This window comes from Strix uralensis, chromosome 4, assembly GCF_047716275.1.
Source record: "Strix uralensis isolate ZFMK-TIS-50842 chromosome 4, bStrUra1, whole genome shotgun sequence".
Lineage (NCBI taxonomy): Eukaryota > Metazoa > Chordata > Aves > Strigiformes > Strigidae > Strix > Strix uralensis.
This window is the reverse complement of record NC_133975.1, coordinates 95,045,050-95,061,322: the sequence shown is the minus strand read 5'-3', so window position 1 is coordinate 95,061,322 and position 16,273 is coordinate 95,045,050. Positions and strand designations below refer to the sequence as shown.

At 47.6% G+C, this 16,273-nt stretch overlaps 1 protein-coding gene across 4 annotated transcripts in view; it reads left to right on the top strand.

The window, feature by feature from the left end:
• The first annotated feature begins 8,233 nt into the window (after window positions 1-8,233).
• The window catches only part of SUSD6 (sushi domain containing 6), an 86,597-nt gene continuing 78,557 nt past the window's right edge, over window positions 8,234-16,273 (top strand). For 2 of the 4 annotated variants that reach the window (XM_074868014.1, XM_074868016.1), the window contains exons 1-2: window positions 8,234-8,379; window positions 15,621-15,707. The gene's annotated coding sequence lies outside the window, so the exon portion shown is untranslated. Of the gene's footprint in view, window positions 8,380-8,803; window positions 9,293-15,620; window positions 15,708-16,273 lie in introns of those variants that run through there. The other 2 variants (XM_074868017.1, XM_074868015.1) reach the window with 2 other exon arrangements.

The following is a 16,273-nucleotide window of genomic DNA, read 5'->3' as shown; positions in this document are numbered from 1 at the left end:
TGTTTATTAGCTGAATAGTAAGAGATTCTTTCTCTTCCTGTATGATTTCTACCTCAATCATGGCATGGATTTTATCAGTTAGTTATTTTTAGGAGAACTGCAAAAATCTCACATCACTCCTTCTTCCCCTATCAGAAACCACACCAAAACATAGTTTTCCAGGGGATAATGTTTAATGTTCCAGTCTAAATATAAGCTACTTTTGCATTCCTAGGTTGTACTTGCTCTTGTCTGATGGTGCTGTGCCAAGGAGCTTGTAGGCAGAAGGAAGAGATTCACTGTTTGCTTCTGCTCTCATCGGGGAGTGAAGCGCAGCAGGGAGCATTAGAGAGAGGTCAGGAGTTGGGAGCTGGACCCTTCCTCGCTTCATTAGCTGTACACCCATGTGCATGGAGTGTAAAAGGGGTATACGGGGGCTTTGTACTCAGCCTGCATTGACGTACATTACGGCCTGAGTAGAAAGACAAAGAAGTGTTAAGGCCATGATGCTTGCCTCCCAAATTCAGGAGAACTGAAAGACTAATATCACAGTCGTGGAGGCAGAGCGATCACACATGAGCAGAGTCGCATCACGCACCCACATTATGCCAGCAACGTGGTTGCCCAGGGTTGAGTTGTCCCTGCTGTTTTAACACTGTTTAACAATAACCTGAGCTACTGAGTCTGCCTTGACAACAGCCAAACCCCCTTATGAATAATTCTGCTTAATTACAGACGCATGTCTGCAGCTGAAGCCTACTACTCATAATGATAGGATTACGTTTAAATTCCTCAAAATTATACCTATATCTGTATGTTTAGACTTTGGAGGGGATAAACTTTATTATTCTTCTACAGCACGGGCTGGGCTTCCTAATTCCTTAGGCATCAGCGAGCATCTGTCCTAAACCCCGGAGGCCGTACCAGTTCCAGTGCAGTTCGGATCCCATCATCTGAAACCCACATCATCAAAACCTCCCTGGAAAGGGAAACCGTTCTACCTGAAGAACGAGAGACTGCAACTGGAGTCAGTGCCAAACAGATTTTTCTTTCCCGTTGGGCTGATATCTGGGAATAAAGCCAGCTGGAAGACTGCTGGAAGGAAATCTTCCTAACTCTGATCATATTTGCAATCAGTTTTTATGGCAGATGTTGCCTCAGAAGATATGAAAGTCAGCAGACAGTAGTTTTAATATGCAGCTTTGCAACTTGAAAAGGGCCAAGTTTTTATAGAAGGGAAAGAGTTGTGGTGAATGGAGTTAAATCCAGTTGGCAGCTGGTCACAAGTGGTGTCCCCCAGGGCTCGGTTTTGGGGCCACTCCTGTTTAACATCTTCATTGATGATCTGGATGAGGGGATTGATGCACCCTCAGTAAGTTTGCAGATGACACCAAGTTGGGTGGGAGTGTTGATCAGCTCGAGGGTAGGGAGGCTCTGCAGAGGGATCTGGACAGGCTGGAGCGATGGGCTAAGGCCAACTGTAGGAGTTTCAATAAGGGCAAATGCCGGGTGCTGCACTTGGGCCACAACAACCCCCAGCAGCGCTACAGGCTTGGGGAGGAGTGGCTGGAGAGCTGCCAATCAGAGAGGGACCTGGGGGTGTTGATTGACAGCCAGCTGAACATGAGCCAGCAGTGTGCCCAGGTGGCCAAGAAGGCCAATGGCATCCTGGCTTGTATCAGAAATAGCGTGGCCAGCAGGGACAGGGAAGGGATCTTACCCCTGTACTCGGCACTGGTGAGGCCGCACCTCGATTGCTGTGTTCAGTTTTGGGCCCCTCACTACAAAAAGGACATTGAATGACTCGAACATGTCCAGAGAAGGGCAACGAAGCTGGTGCAGGGTCTGGAGCACATGTCGTATGAGGAGCGGCTGAGGGAACTGGGGTTGTTTAGTCTGGAGAAGAGGAGGCTGAGGGGAGACCTCATCGCCCTCTACAGCTACGTGAAAGGAGGTTGCAGAGAGGTGGGGATGAGCCTCTTTAACCAAGTAATGAGTGATAGGACAAGAGGGAATGGCCTCAAGTTGTGCCAGGTAAGGTTTAGACTAGATATTAGGAAGCATTTCTTTACCAAACGGGTTGTTGGTCGTTGGAATGGGCTGCCCAGGGAGGTGGTGGAGTCCCCATCCCTGGAGGTGTTTAAGAGTCGAGTTGACATAGTGCTTAGGGATACAGTGTAGTTGGGAACTGTCAAGTGTTAGGTTAATGGTTGGACTAGGTGATCTTCACGGTCTTTTCCAACCTTGATGATTCTGTGATTCTGTCAAAGAAAACGAAGATTTACTGTTTCCTTGAGGTGTACAGAGTCACTCACTGTACATGGCCAAACAATGCAAAATTGTGTGGAAAGAGCAGACGGGAATGCAAGAAGTTAACAAATGTCCTCTAACAAAAAACTACTGTGTAATAGAAAGACTTTTATAGCTACCCTTCATTTTGAAGAATAAGTCAAGAGATGCCTGACTTTCTTAATTTTCAAAATTGACAGTAAAGGGAGAAGCTGAAAGTAAATCGGGCTGCTTTTCACAGGACATCCTGGAACATGAAGTTCTCACTGGAAAGGAGGAGGGTTTAGGACAATAGGTGTTAGAGGAACAGGTTCAGTTCTTTCCTTTGTCACTTTTTTACCTAAATAAATGCTATGAGTGGGTATCTTTGGGATCTGGGCCTCTCTCTTCCATCTGTAAAGAGGAATAATAGCACCTTCCCTAAGCGCTGCGTGGCCAATGTGATAATGAAGCTGTATATTAAATATATTAGATAAATTTGGCAGTGGGAGGATCTCAAGATGGTTGGAAGGTAGCTTAAATTAATCACAGGATTTTACAGTGAAGTAGATCTTGTCCTTCAGCCTCTTTGAAACACAATCCCTCAGACAAGCAAGAGCGGGTCCCCTGTACCTCTTTATTGTAGCAGACAGGCAATGATAAGCTATTGTATCACTGAACAGATACTAAAGGGGGAAGGATGCATATTTTCACATAACAGTTTTGTAGAATTGGTGTTTCATATGTGTGTGTATATAGGTCAGATTCTGCAGTTTCTCTGCTTATGCTAACAGTCTCACTGGACTCAGTCATCTGGGTTTTGTTGTACCTTTTTTTCCTCCAACTCTCATGCTCTTTAGCACAGCGTAGGGATGAGATTCATGAGGTGGTGCTGAACAAGCTGGTCCAGGTCCATGGCACTGCAGAGCACCACGGTGAGATACCAGTGCAGGATGGCTGCTGTACAGCGGCACTGTGTCCAGGTGAAGTGTTCTGCTGGGATTTGGGTGCAGTTCCCTTGGACGTGGGGTAGGTGCTGGTTGCAGGGCGGCTCTGAGCTACCCACATGAAGCAAATGCTAAGAAGGCCAATGTGATCTTCTGGTTTATTGGGCAAAGCGTCTCTGGTACAGATGAGGGAGTACACCACCGGTCTGTGAGGTACCGAGGAGACCCTGTCCAGAACGCTGCGTGTTATTACAGTGTTAGGAAATCACAGAATCGTCTAGGTTGGAAAAGACCTTGAAGATCATCAAGATCAAATGAAGTTTGAGACAGCAGGGCTAGTTAGGATGATCAGCAAACCAGTAAGTTACCCTTAGGACAGGACACTAAAAGCACTTCGATTGTTGAGCCTGTAAAATGAAGTTTGAGGCAGGATGTGGGAGACCTTTAAAAATACGTAAGGGACCAGGCAACTTGCTCAGTCAGTGCCTTTCATATATCCTGCATTTTGCTGTACTAACCCAGGGGCATGTCACAGTCAACCTCAGAAAAGCAGGTTTAGAAGAAACCACTCCTCTGAAAACCAGGGTGGTTTGGTTGTTGACTTCAACATGAGCAAGACCTACAGGAAACTCCCTTTTCCTTGCTCTGAACGTTTAGCCCTTAAGTGAAGTGGAATTAATACCATTGTGCTGTGTGGCTTGAATCTAGCACAATTGGAGCAGAAGTCAATTTGCTGTATTTGAAAGAAAATTAATTAAGGCCTCGTTTGTTTCCCTCAGAGAGAAAAGCTCTGGGTAGTTTCCAGGAGATGATTTTTTTTTTTTCGGAGCTTCTTTGGTATGGGCCTATATGTACAGAACAAATGTTGTACAGCTTCAAGCCCCAAATCCGTATAAGCTCTAGGCTGTGAGCTGGGTCTTCTGGCTCCCATCACGGCGTGACAGCCCCAGTGCCTGCTCCACAACTGCACGCTGCATTTCAAGTCACAGAAAGAAAAATCATCTCAGCGCAGTGAATATTGGTGGTACTCCAAGAAGGGAAATGTCATGTCAGAGATGATGCTTGTAGCCTTGTTTAGCCTCACCTATCCTTCATCAGCAGGCTATGAACTCCACAGAGAGAGGGCTAAAGAGATTTACTGACGAGGGGCTCAGCATCATCCCCTCTGCCTCTGGAGTGCCCCAGCAAGGTAAGAGGGTGGCTGGTGTGCCAAGATTTCTGTTTTACTGTTGTTTTCCCCATGTTGCTTCAGTAGTCTTTTGGAGATGAGCTTCTCTATTTACATCTACTCTGAATATTAATAGATGAGTAATGCCCTGCTAAACATGAAAAATGTGCGTGGGTTCCAGCGTATGATCCTGGAAGTATAACCGAGGGCTGGCAGAACAGGAGATGTGTGCAGAAGGAGTTGGCAGAAAACAAAGCAAAACAGGAGAGTTAAACTGTACAGGAGGCTAGTGGGCTGTGGGGATTTCAGGAGCACTTACACACTGATTTACTGCTGCACAAATCCCACTTCAAAGAAGTTGCCAATGAATAGGTCACGTAGGTGTTATCAACAAGAAGGCAAAGGAGCAAGAGTCGTGTACGCCCAAGTGAGAGATGCCATTTGCTAGAATCATGCCTGGCATGCTGCCGTCTCCGCCGAACAAAAGGCACCTCTGGTGTGATGCCAGCTACCTGCTTTCCCATTGGAATCTGAACATGGGGGGGTTGATGGAAGCAGCCAAAGGTGAGTAGCTCTCCTGCATCTTAATAGTAAGAGTTTCAGAGCTGGCTCACTAAGGGGAAAAGGGAGGGAGCCTGCTGAAGCAAAAACGTCTTTGGTGACTGAGCTGGGTGCTGAAGGGTGTCTGTAGCAGCTTGTTGTTGGAGTGAAGCTGTCTGAGTCTCTCGGCTTGCTGGCTGGGCAGCTCTGCGGAGGAGGGAGCAAATGGCACAGAGCAGGTACAGCACTCCCTCCTTGTCTGCAAGAGCACATAGCGCTGGGGAGGAGGTCGTCACACAGGATGGTAACATTACCAGGGCCCATGGGCAACGATGGGTTGTGTCACAGCCTGAGGTAACGCTATCTCTTAGGCTATTTTTTCTCCTCTGATAGTGCTTAGACTGTTATGAGACCTTTCCCAGCTGAGCACTAACCATCAGGAATCATATTTTATCTGTGGTTTCTCTCTCAGAAGTGAAATTAACTTGAAATTGGGGTCATGTTAGGTATGTGGTACGCAGACAGACATTGGTAACCTGTGAAGTCCATCATGACGTGGAAGGGATGGGCAGGTGTGTGTGTGAGTGAAAGGTACCATTTGTTTTCATGACGATGTGAAGGGCTTTCAGCAGTTTGAAGGAGAGGATAAGAACTTCATGGCCGCAATCAAAAGATGTTTCTTTTATCTGAATAATCCAGTGGTAAGTCTGGATCTGGAGGGCAGCAGCTGTCCCTGTCAGGGTCTGTCGAGGTGTGCAGAACAGCATGCATTTGCTGCACTAGGAGAGGTGCTTTGTATTGCAGTAAAGCGGGGCTTCTCCAGCCTGGCCTCCCCCACCACCCCACTGCCATGGGTTTGCCAAAGGGACGGGGGTGAAATGCAGTGTGGGGTGCCCCACTGCCCCCACGTGTGGGCTGCCCTCTTCCCCCGGCCCCCTGCCAGAGAGTCGCAGCCTGACCAAATGTCCGTCGGCGTCTCTCCCAGTTAGGAGCATAAGGCTCATGTGATAGCAATACTCCTTCTGTGGAATAAAAGCAACATCCATGACGACTGGATGAGAAATTGTTTAATCAGATGGGGCTGCACAAAATAAGCGTGCTTTGACCTTTTGGTGAAGTTTGGCAGCTTTCATACTTTAAAATTTCTGCTACCCAAAATGAAATGTTTCAATGAATTATTTCTTTTCATTTCTATTAAAGCAACCTGAAATCCTCTAAACATCAGGAAAATTGTGCCAAAATACCTGGGTTGAGACCATAAGCTTTTCGCCTGGGGGAGGAGGCACTCTGGTGGTCGCACCTACTGATCTTCCTTTATTGACACATGTAATAAAGGGAAAATATTTCACCTCCCTGTTCATAAGCTGGAGCCCAAAAAGAATGGAACCAGCAGGTCACAGGCACTGGACTGTGAAGAGGGAAGTACCTGTTTCGGGGGCAGTTGGTGGCATTTACTTCCTCTGAAGGAGGCTGTTGGCTAATGTGGAAACAGGGTATTGGATTAGACCAGTGGTCTGATGCAGTACGGCAAATCCAGTGTAAAAGATATTAGTTAATTATGTGCAATACTTTGGACATATAAGATAGTATGTAAATGCTGATTTCTGTGATTCCATGATAAACAAAAAACCAAGTACAGTCACATTAGTGTATCTGAGGCCCCAAAGGAACAGCATAGTGTTTTTTATTATGGCTTGATGCAGTTATAAAGAGAAATATCTATGAATGAGAATTAAGGAAACAAAGTACAGCATAGAAATTAAAAAGTACTTCTGAATATTTGAAAACTTTAACTGGTTGAACCCAAGAATGTGAAGCAGCCCCCGGTGAGAGGCCATTTTAGCGAGGGTTTGCCTGGAGTTGCACCTTTCTGTGCGCATTAATGCCATGAGCAGGAGCAGCGTGGCAGCCTCCTCACAGCTCTTTGCTTTCAGAGGTGTGTTTCTGAGCTTTTCGTCCAGGTCCGGGAGAGCTGCACCGACGGGTCAAACCCAGGCAAAATACAAAGGTGGAAGGGACAGAGTGAAAATATTGGCCCGTGTCCAAGATTTCACAAAAAGAGCAGCTGTGTGAATCGGCAGGTTTGTGTGCAGCTCTAGCTCCCACTCTCTTCCTTCCTGACTTCAGGCATGTTTTCTGGATGACCATGTAGTTTTTTCCTGCTTTTTGAAGTGCTTACAAGGGGAGTATTTACAGGGAATGTTTTGTCATGTACCGTATTCATCTCCCACATCTGATCAAGTGATGGTAAGCCATTTTGATAGCCTATTATGGGCTTTTATTATGAATGATCACTGTGCTGTTGCAGAAAAATAGGAAAAGTAAACTTCCCTCCACCTTTCCTGTAGAGCTATGTATTCTTCCCCTCATATATAAGAGAGAGAACAGCTCACTCTCCATAGTGAGGTGTGAATAATGTAGCAGACCTATAGAAGGTAAGTGTTAATTCGAGGAAGAGAAAGGAATGCAAAGAGGTCCTTCTTGATTCCTTGCATGCACTGTTGGATACTGAAGCGTTGTCTTGGGAGAGGCGGTAAATTGCAGATGAAGGGAGAGAAAGCGGCAAGAGGTGTAGAACTTCCCCTCCACCTGCGTGCCCCAGAGCCCGGTGAGCGCGCTCTCCTCCTCCAGCAGCGGCTCAGCCTTGGACCTTCCAGCCGAAGGCCCGTCTCTGCTGGTGCGGGGCAGCGGGCGCAGCCAGGCCGGCTTGTGCTGCCCCAGGCAGAGCCGGCGGGAGAGCGCCCAGGGGCGGCAGCAGCGCCCAGGGGCGGCAGCAGGCAAGCCGGGGCGACGGGGCGAGGGACGGGCTGGCAGACGGGCCTCTGCTGGAATAGCAGCTGCTGAGGGGGGCTCGGCACGGCCGCTCTGCTGGACTCACCGCGACGTGCCGGTGGCCGGGCCTCTGCCTCCCTCCCGATCCCCAGCCGAGGCAGCGGGCCCCTCGCCGCACCGTGAACCCTCGGCCTGCGGAGAGGGGGTTGAAAGCGCAAGGAAACGACTTGGATTTTGCAGCGAGCGCCACGTGTCCGTGCGGCGGGGGGTTGCGCCGTTCCCGGCAGTTCCCGCTTGCCCTGGGGCCCCCCTGGTTTCGCTACGGCTCGTAAATCAAGAGGCGGCAGCGGCCGGTGAATCGGCCCAGGAGCTCGGCCGCCCCCCCCGCCCGCCGCGGCGCCCCGCAGCGCCCCCCCCCGGCCGCGCCGCGTCGTGCCACCCTGCCAGCGGGGGCCGCGCGGCTCCTTTAAGGCTCGCCCCGCCCCGCCCCGCGTGCCCCGGCCGGCGGGGCGGGGCGGGGCCTGGCGGGCGGCGGCGGCCGGGGCGTTGGGCGGGCGAGACGCCGGGGCGGCCGGGGCGTGCGGCCGCCGACCTTCAGCCCCAGCGCTGCGGCACCGCCGCCCCGCCGCCCCTCCGCACCGCACCGCACCGCGCCGCCCGGCCAGGCGCCGGCCTCGCCCAGCCACCCGCCGCCGAGCCCGCCCGGTGAGCCGCCGCCCGGGGGAGGGAGGGAAGGAGGGAGGGAGTGCAGCCCGCTCCGGTGGCTGCGCCGCTGAGGGGGCCGCGCCGCGGAGGGGGCCGCCCGGGCCCGCCCGGGGGCAGCGGCTTGGCTCCGGCGGGGTGCGGGGCCGGGAGCCGGGCCTGCCGCTGCCGGCGGGCGGAGGAGCGTGCCGCCTACCTGCGCCGGAGCACGGGTGTCGGCGGGGGCAGGCGGCGGCGGAAGGTCTCGGCGGCGCTTCCCCGGGCGCGGGGCGGAGCGGGCCCCGCGGGGAGGGAGAGAGACCCGCCTGGCTGCCGGCCCCGCACGCCTGGCCGGGGGGCTGCGGCGGGAGCCCCTTCCTCGGCGGGGCGGGGGGGGTCGGCGCGGGGCTTCCCGGCGGAGCCCGTTACGTAACGTCACCTGTGGTACCTGCGTGTCCCTCGCGTCACGGCAGCGGGCGGGCGGTGTCACAGCGGAGTTCGGTTTTCTCCGAGGTCTGCGAAGTGCGTGTTCAGGCTTGTGGATCCTTCTTGGTGTGCGATGAGCCTCTGGGATTTAAAAACCCCGAGAGTAACAGCCGAGAAGTGTTCGTTGCTCTCCCCCGGTTTCCCTCTAGTAGAGCTGGTGGGCGTGGGGAAAGACACGGGGGTGTCCGAGCTGAAGGTGTTGGTGAAGCCGCTGCTGCAGGTGATTTAATGGGAGAAACTTTGTGTTCGTCAGGGCTTCATCTTTGCTTTCTTATTTCTGGTGCCTTAACAGTACCTAGAGGTCAGGGCTTCCCGAGCAGCTGCCCTTCCGCGTGTGCAGTGCTGAGGCTGAGCCTGTACGTGTGCTTAACAAACCGATCGGAAATCCCCGCAGCACCTGGAGCTCAAATAGCCACGCTGGGCTCTTGAGCACTGAAAAGCAGTAGCTGGTGTAAGTATCTCTAAAATGGAGTAAAAGATTAAAAAAAATACCATCATAAATAGTTCTTCTTTCTAATACGTTAATGCAAACAGTGATACTTTTTTTCATCTTTGTAGTGTTCTTTTAACCAGATTAATGCAAATACAGTGGTTTCAAGTGGGCTTATTCCCAAGGGGGTTACATTATTGTTGGGAATGGATTTGCTCTCAGTGTAGTTCCAGTAACACAGATTTTGTTGGGTGGAAGGAGGTGAGAGGAAGCAAACGTATAAATTAAAAATATCCTGAAGTCGTTTTTGGAACGGTTGAGAGCTAAACTGAGCTGATGGGCAGAGAGGGTTTTGCACTTGCCTGGTTGCGCTTCCTAGTGGCTTTTTGTGTGTGTGCCCATAAACGCTATTATGTAATGGTGCTTCTCTTGGCAGGAGTCTATTGTCACCGTAATTCCTGAGGTTTCTGGAGCAATGCAGCTTGTTCAGGAGAGTCGAAGTCAGAACAATGGGAAGAAAAGTTCTTAAGAGGAGGTTTTAACCTCTTTAATTTTTCATGCAGTAGGACTAAGCTCAAGACATCTGGATCTCTTCCAGAATATTTTTACTGTCCTCTGTTTGTGGTTCAGCTTGTCTTTCTCTTCTCCTAGGCTGCAGTACAGATATCAGGCACCAGCTTGCTGCTTGCATCCTGTGTCAGAGCTGGGAAGATGCTGCCTCTCTCCTTTAATAATAATAATTTTTATATTTCTTTTTTGTATTTTTTATCTTTCCCCTCTGAAGCGATGTAGTTATTTTCAGAGAACTTAACTGTTGCTTAGAAAAAAAAATACTTGAGATAATGGGGAAAGGGGACTCTCCCCAGTCTGCGTGTCTAGTTAGAACTTGTCTGTATACATCAAAGGGAGGCAAAACGCCTAAGCAGAGAGAGAATTTGCATATTGAATGCCAGTGCTCTAAGGATCAGTGCTTTTGTGTCTGCAGTTTATCGTGGATTTCATCCACCGCCTCCTCTTCAGGTGTCTGTCATAAATTTTGCAAGTCTGCCTCCTTTTCTTCTTTTTGTGCCACACTGTTTTTTTGGATTATATTTCTGTGTAGAGAGAATAATTCTTTCCGGTATTGTAATCTGCTGGCCAGTTCTATCTTTTTTATAAATTGCATGTTGTTTCTGGTAGTGATTCTGTAAGCAAAACTTGGAGAAGTCTTTTTGTCTTGTGTAGAGTTTTATCTGTCCTCTTAAACTGGCTTGTCCTGTTACATAAATGAGTTTTATGGACCACTGGAGAAGAGAGTACTGTCCGAAAGTAGGAAGGTATGTTTCCTTAAGGGGGCCACTGGGATGAAGGAAATGTGCTTGGAAGACCTGCAACCTAATCTAACTAGCTTTTAGAATCGAAGATGATTGTTTCCACTTTGTGGTGTTGCAGCTCATTGTAGAGCGGAGTAACACATGACAAGGGAGCCATAACCTCCTCTTGGAGAAGTGGTTGTCAAAACCCAGGTGCCCTCATGTTCCTACTTTAAAGGGGTTTTTTTTGCATATGCAGATGCTTCAGTGAAGTCTGGATCTGGGAAAGTACTGACCTGAGGCTGAAATTTCCCCACCACAGCATTTCTGTAGCAGACACTTTGGTTCTGTCACCTTCTCTTGGCTTGTCATGCAGTTGACCATCTGTGGTCTTTGAGGAGGGCCTTGAGTTGTTTGGTGCACCATGTCTCTGCTGAAACAGTTCCCAGATAGTTATCAACAGAGTTTATATTTAGTGCAGCACGTGAAGGTGGACTGAAATGGCTGCTTGAGCTCACAAGCTGCCTGGGGAGTCAGTGAGCAATGGTTACTGAAGTCACTAAATGTGTGTCCTGCCTGTACCGCAATGATTTTGATGGGATTAGTTCTGTCCTGTGATCATGGTTGTTTTCAGATATTTTATTCCTGCCTGGAGAATTGTTTCAGCTCTCGGTGAGAGCAGCCTGCAGTGGTCTTAACCTCAGCTCCTCAGCTGTGTAACGTCTTAGCTGCAGAGCTAGGTTTCTGTGTCTGCGGCTGTTCCTGTTGCATCACTTCTGCTTTTTATCAGTTTACTTGCTCTCACCACAGGCATCTACTGCTATACCGCCCAAATACGTGTCTTGCTCTTTCTGCTTTCATGAGAAAACAGATGTGTGCTGCTGGCTTGTGTCAGTGCAGGAAGGTTTGACGCTGCACTCAGCATCTGTGTCAGGCCACTGCTGTCTTTTTTTTTTTTTTGCCTTTTTGAAAGTTGCATCTCTTCTTGCTAACCTGAGATCCTCCCGGAGCAGCCCGTTGCTTGCCTGGTACCTGCATGAAAGGTCGGTAGCGTTTCCCGGTCTGGTCCTGTTGTGCACTCTGCCTGGTACCAGGGCTTCTCGTAGCTCCCCTGCCCTCTGAGCCACTTGTCGGCCGCTATAAGCGGCTGATCCCAGCTGATCAGGCTTAGCTGGGAGAGAGGCAATCTTTCACTGGCAAGGCTGGGCCTGCTTGCCTGAAAGACTAGGGGGGGGTGCAGGGAGGGGTGAGAGACAGCAGGGATTGAATTCTGCTTTAGGAGTATGTAAATAGAAACATTAAGGCGTTTCCTAGAACAGGAAAAGGGAAAACTTAACCCATATGTAGCAAAGATTCTTGCTCGTAATGTGGTATTGGTTATAGTAGATTTCTTTTGCCAGAAATACAGTAGTCTAATTATGTTTATCTAGTTGTCATGACAAGTGTCATGTCTTTAGAAATGCCATTATATACGTTTCATCTCTGTTATGAAGCTATTCTGGGTGCAAATAGAATTACTTTAGATGTAACAATTTAACCCCCAGCATACAGAGTAGTAGTTAGGGACAAATAGATGACTTCTATGAAGCCCTCTGTCTTTGCAAGTCCTTCTGGCTTTGCTGTTCTGTAGTTATGCAGACAGTATTTTCCTTGACTCTGCTAGCAGGCTCCTTTGAGCAGCTGCAAAAATTGATTTTAAGTTTAACCAGTGGAAATGCTTCCTATAAATTTCAGGAAGCAAGCTTTTGTGTGTAACAAGAAATATTTTCAGCTGCCACACGTATGCTGTTCGTTTTGTTACTGAGTAGTGGCAGCTAGTGTGCTCTCACAGGAAGCTTAGTGTTCTGGCACGGCTTACTTTGTGATGCAGTCTGCAAACAGGGTATTTTCAGACTGAGCCTAGTGATACTAATAAGAGACCAGTGGAAGCCTGGACTGTTGTTTACTTGCATATTCATTCATTTTAAACTGGTGATATTTGTGTGTGAGAATTCAGGACAGTTTGAGGAAGCTCACACTGTCACAGAGCTGCAGGACCAGAAGTTAGAGGTTATAAACACCCTACCTCTTTCCCACTGCTTCAGTTGTCCCCTTTCCCCAGCTCCTGGCTTTCTCTGCCTGTGTGTTGAACGACCGGCAGGCTCCTAAAGCGGCTTGTGAACTGAGAAACTTCTCCACAGCACAAAGGATTGATGTGTCTCATGTCGATCTGGTGATTCCCCGAGGGGAACTGCTATCCTGGCAACCAGCCCACCCAGCAGTAAATTTGCTTCCTGGTATTAGTGAGTGTTAAGTGGAATGGGTTAGTCATCACCTCTGCAGCAGTAACATTGCAGGCAAGGTAAAGTACAGCTTTTGGAGCTGTTAGAGAAGGGTAAAGGGAAACGGGCTTCTGGAAGTACTTTTATAAAGTGGAGAATGAAACACTGCATCATATTTATGCGGTAGACTAGAATGGCTTTCAGTCCAGCAGTGTAAACTCACTTGCCATAGGAATGACTTCCTTGTAGATGCTTGAACTTTGCTAGGCCGAAACGTGCACCATTTTAACGTCATGCCTCAGAAGTGGACCGGTTTCAATGCTCTTGTGTCTCTGTCCCTTAGCTTACACTTTAAAAGCTCCTGAAGCATTTTGAAAACTTTAAAGCTCTTTGCATTTTCCCTCAACTCATTTTCCTCCTGGTTTGTAATTAAATGTTGCTGTGGTCTGCTGCTGTTCCTGGTTTTTCCCTGCGTTGGTTTAATGGGGTTTTGTAGTAAAATGAGTGGGAATTGAAAGAATATCTGATCAAAACCAAGTTTGCATCTTGTTTGGGAATGAAGATAGATCAGCTGTGTTTGGATTACTGGATCTCTTTCTGCAGGACTCTTAAAGGAGCATAAGTTTTAGGAAGGAAATCCTGTTGCTACATCAGTATTGTTAAACCAAAACACAAAACCCAAACAAAAAAACCCTCAAACCCAACAACACCCTCCCAAACCCCCAATTTCTGTAAGTAAGCTTGAGAGTGATGTTCTTGTGCTATATAAAAATACAGATCTTTCAACAACTAAATTTGCAACTTGATTTTCAACAGCAGCTCGCTTTCAACAGGCAGCTTGCTTTGAAAGGAGCTATAGTTGGTATGTGTAGTTTTAAATATGTAGTTTAGTGAAATGCTTGAATGTCTCTGACCTGTTTAAGATGTTTGGCTATTTTTTTCTTGGTAAATAACTTCTGGAAAGTCTTCAAGGAGTAGATATTGAAGCAGCTCACAGTAATGCAATTATATTGTGGGATGTGCCAGAATCTCCTTTGGGTATTGGTGCCCATTTGTGTCAATTGCTCTCATAAGGCATTTTATTTGTTAGACCTAGTAAGGTGCTCTAATGTTAATTAAAACCCCTTTAAATGAGGGCCAGGGTGGGGGGTAAAGAGGCGTACTGAGTATGTGTTGCTCTCTAATGAGCCAAAAGGCTAAAGAAAGCTGATGTGCTGTGAAGAAGACTTAACAGTAATTTATCATTCTCTGCTGTGTGGGGATTCATGACACTAGAAAGCTAAGACACAAGCTGCCCCCAAAATAGCCTGTATAGTTGTATATATATCCTTTGGTGTTGGTACACGGCCTGAGGAGAATCCTTCTGTGCCAAAACACCGACCTGGAAGGGTGATTGACATCTCTGCTTTTCAAGAGAAGTGTCAGAATTGCAGAGCATTGCTCAGAGGGTATGAAAGCTTCACTTTTCCATCTGCCGCCACATATGCCACTGGCGACCTAGCGGCCATGTGTGGGATCATTCTGAAAGCTTTGAACCCAGCTCCTCTCCCAGGGCCCCTCACACCTTTTGAAAGTCCAGAAAGGGTATGCTGCTTGCTTCAGGAGGCAGGCTCCTGGTTTCCCCTTAGGAAAATCTAGTAGTACATCTTTATAAAACTAAAGCATTATTGCAGAGCTGTGTGATCTTGAAATGCTGCAAACTAGTTCTGTGATGTGCAGCAAAAATGTGCTGGAGACTCATTGCAGGCTTTGCCCTGGCTTTGTGAGCAGAGACTATAAAACCATACAAGCCTACTAACAGATCCATTAAAAACCACTTCATGTGGGTATAGGGAACAGGGTTGGTTGTATGATCGGGGTTGTGACTTTTGGTAAGCGCATGATTATTTAAGTTGAATGACGGAGATGAAGAGGAGTTTGCTGCGTTTACTTTTAATTTCATTAGCTGTGAGAACTGCCATCTCAAGTCTGTTTCTGGTTTGCTGTCTTGCAGGGCTTGCACGCTTCCGAGACTCAAAAAGCTGACACTTAAATATGACAATGAAATGTTTAACAACAAAAGAGATCTTTAAGCAGACTAGACAAAAATTCCTTTCAGCTGCACGGCTTTTACTTTCACTTTTGGATGACCAGTTTGCCCAGTTGTCAGTTGGTTGCTGTGCTTTTTGAAGAGGAGAAGGTTACCTTATTAATAGAATCTTTTCTTTTTAAGTCTTGGAATTTTTAGTACTAATGCTGAATAAAAAGCGTGTGTGGGGGGATAAGAGACAATAAAACATACCTGTGGTTTTTTGGCACCGTAGAAATAAATTTCCTTTTTCCTGTGCTTGTTTGGGAAGTTTGCAATATTTGTGATCGCTGGATTTTTATTTGTAGAAAAGCGTGTGTGTTTCTGATGGCTGGACTTGCAGTTATAATCTGTGTATTTCAGGTAACTTCTCAGAAGTTTCTGTCCCATTGGAAAAAAAAAATAACAAAGCTTGAGTGCTGCTGAAAAAAGTTTTCAGTAACACTCTGCTATGCTTGAAACTGTGATCTGTTCTTTTCTTATACTTGGAATGTGTGAGGGTAGTTTTGAATATTATTTGTTTTTGAGTGACTTATGCAGTATATCTCAAACCCGGATCTGAATTCTGCGGGTAATGTCCGTACCTGAAGCGTAACTGTGTGCCTGCATTCTAAAAACATAATAGAGCTGCTTCTACCCCTCAGCCTTCTGGCTCTTTTATGTGACAGAGTGCCATTCTTATTCCCCATGTACTCACAGCTAATACTTACTTTTTTGTGCATTCCTAGGTGTGTGAATCAACCTATCGTCACTGCATCATCACTTTAATCATACTAACTTGACAACCATTGTATGCCAGCTTGTGTCAACACCAGGTAAGATGAAAGCTAATGCCATTACTTTATTTTTTCTGACTCTTCGCTTTTTAAACCTGCAGTTTGCCCACATGCCATGACTCTTCTGTAGACTAAAGTCAAAATGTGCTGCCTTCCATGTTCTCTTCCTGCAGTGAGACAGCCACTTACTGTTGGCATTACTTCCTGTTTCGAAAGCTAGCATTCTAAAATGTTCTTGGGTCTGACTCCTTTGTAGCCATGCCTTAGCCTTTTTCCTGACACCTCTGTTAACCTGTTTTTTGTGGTGTTCAGATACCGCAAGCTGTTTTTTTCCTTGTATTCTTCTCACTTCCTTACCACTCCATGGTTTTGCTGTAGAAGCTGTTGAACTCCTGCCTTCCAGAGTTACGCATGCATTATAAGCCACCTATACTATCTGACCTTTTCTCTTGAACAGAAAATTAGTTTTGCTTTGATTTCCCCCCCCCCCCCCCCCCCCCCCCCATACCTGGTCCCAAATATTACCTTTGAAAACCTGTCACAGAAGGATCTCACTTGTGTATTTTATCTTTTAGTAGTAAAAAACTACCTGGATATGTCTTCCA